This window comes from Lipotes vexillifer, unplaced genomic scaffold (assembly GCF_000442215.2).
Source record: "Lipotes vexillifer unplaced genomic scaffold, Lipotes_vexillifer_v1.1 scaffold40, whole genome shotgun sequence".
NCBI lineage: Eukaryota > Metazoa > Chordata > Mammalia > Artiodactyla > Lipotidae > Lipotes > Lipotes vexillifer.
This window is the reverse complement of record NW_006771578.1, coordinates 3909448-3912091: the sequence shown is the minus strand read 5'-3', so window position 1 is coordinate 3912091 and position 2644 is coordinate 3909448.

Genomic DNA, 2644 nt, shown 5'->3' with positions numbered 1-2644 from the left:
CCGGGAACAATGCTGCTGCCGCCGCTGCCACCACCAAGGCATCTCTCGCGTTTCCAACACTCTCTGCCCAGACTGATTTTTAACTGGAAATTGTCACAGCAGCGGGACACCAGAGCCCCAGACGGCACTGCCCCCTGCCACTTTAATGTGAATTCGACGAATGAAGAGCGTTTCTAATAAAGTTTGTCATTCAGTCCTTCAGTTTATTCAATGCTCTTTGGGAAGGGACTGGGAGGGTGTATTCTATCAACCTGGCTGCCAAACCTTCAGAAGGCAGGACTGTGCATCCCTCCTCAGGCACTTCCCGTCTCTTCTGTCTGGTTGTCCCCATGTAATCCCAGACTCTAGTCATTTTACAAAGGCCTGCCCCGGCGGAGAGAATGGGCCTGGGGCCTGGGGCCTAGGGCCATATAATGCTAGCTTCCATGGTGGAAAAACAGGCCAAATTATTGATGCCAGGGCCGTGATGTCCACAGGGTGGCTCTGTAAGGGGCAGAGGATCAAGCAGGGTAAACCCTAAGGGCCAACAAAGTGACTCAGAGGTGGGGCTGGATGCGACTTTGGAAGTGCGTGGTGTCACCAAGAAACAGTGCAAGTTGCTGAAGGGTGAGCGTGTGAGGTCAGGAGCCAGTTCAGGCTGGGGTCTAGGTCAGGACTAGTGCAGTATCCACTCAGTAGTACAGGCCACCGACACACACTCTGCCAAGCTCTGAGGACCCAGAGCTCAAGCAGATCTATCCCATCCCCAGCGGAGACGTTTACAGCACAGCCTAATAAAGTGAGAGGGAGCTCACAAAGGGGTTGGGCAAGATAGGGCCTGAAGGGAGGGCTTCCTGGAGGAGGAAGTACTCTTCACACCCGCTTTTTAAGGGAAGACAACCTTGGTGAGAACAGACCAAAAGAACCAGACATGCTGCACCTGCCCCCAGGGGCTGTGTCCTCCACCACCACTCTGACCTCTGACTGGGCTCAGCCTCAGGCAGGTTTGGGCTGTAGAAGGGCAGCTTCCTGCATAGGCACGGGCTCAGGCTTCAGGGTCAGGAGGCCTGGGTTTGAGTCCCAGCTTTATATATGCAGTGACCTTGGATAAGTCACCTCCTCCTCCACACAGTGTAGGGGCTGAACCAGGTGGCCAGTGGATGAGGACCCTCCCTCTCCCAACTCATAGGGTCTCAGTTTCAGCACCAGCTTTCCAGCTTGGCTGCATCTGCCTTGCTTATGCAATTGCCTCCCGCCAGCAGTGCCCTCCTGGTCCTTACTCCACCCTCCTCCAGGAAGCCCTCCCTAACCACCCACCAAACTCTGCCCACTCTGAGAGCCAGCTCCCTGCCTCCTGGGCTGATGACACCTCTCCTGGCACCCAGGACCCTCACCCAAACACTTGGAATGGAGCCCCTCTCTGCCCTGTGGCCTCATCTGCTCAGTAAGCTGTGAGCCTTGGGACAGTAGGGCCTGTGCCCATTCTTCCCACACAGCCCTGGGGCCAGACACATGGACTCAGCGAAGGCCTGGCGGTGGTGGGGAATGAGAAGATATCCCCTTTATAGCTGGGGTGCCCATGAAACCTGCAAGGAAAATCCTGGGGGCAGAGAGGAATTCCTGGTGGATCCTCCAGGACACCACGCCTCTGAATCCCTGGCCATTCCACGGGTATTGTTGGGCATTTGCATGTGCCTAGCGCCGCCTGGGGACAAGAGGGAGATGTGGCCCTGCCCTTCTGGAGCTCACGTTCTAAGGGGGAGACGACGCAGAAGAAAAGCAACTGTGAGGGGCTTCCCTGGTGGCGCAGTGGTTGAGAGTCCGCCTGCTGATGCGGGGGACACGGGTTCGTGCCCCGGTCCGGGAAGAGCCCACATGCCGCGGAGCCGCTGGGCCCGTGAGCCATGGCCGCTGAGCCTGTGCGTCCGGAGCCTGTGCTCCGCAACGGGGGAGGCCACAGCAGTGAGAGGCCCGCGTACCGCAAAAAAAAGCAACTGTGAGGTGACGTCAGAGGGAAGAGATGCTCTGGGCCAGGGGCTAAGAGCACGGAGCAGAGGGACCCCATTACTGAGGGTGATCAAGGAAGGCCTCTGGGGAGATGCCGAGTTCTGAAAAAACAAGAGGGAGCGAAACATGTGAGAGGCAGTGGTGGGGGGCTCTCTCAGTAGGGGGAACTTCCGGCTGCCCCATCCTGCTCAAAGCGGGGAGTTCTGTGCCCCGATGAGCTGAGCTGAGGTCAGAAGCCCTGCACTGCACTCTGCCCAGGCTTCTGTTCAGTTTGCCTGTGTATGTGCAACGTATGTCCAGGGCTTCTTGTGTATCAGTACCCTCACACACACACACACACACACACACACACACACACACACACACAAACAAACAAACACTGATGGCCTTTCCCTGGCGGACGTCCTGGACACCTCATGACCCTCCAGGGCCAGTGCCCATCATCACCCAGCCCCAGGCCCTCCCATCCCCGGCATGTTCTCTGAGGTTCCTGACACCGGCACCAGCTGAAACAGTCCTGCTAATCGCTTTTTAATGGTCTGCAGAAGAGCATATGGTGAGCTCGGTTCCCCACAGATCTGAGCCCTGCTGAGTCCCCCCGTTCACACTTTACCCCAATGTCACATTCCCACCTTCCGGATCAAAGCCACCCCTCTTT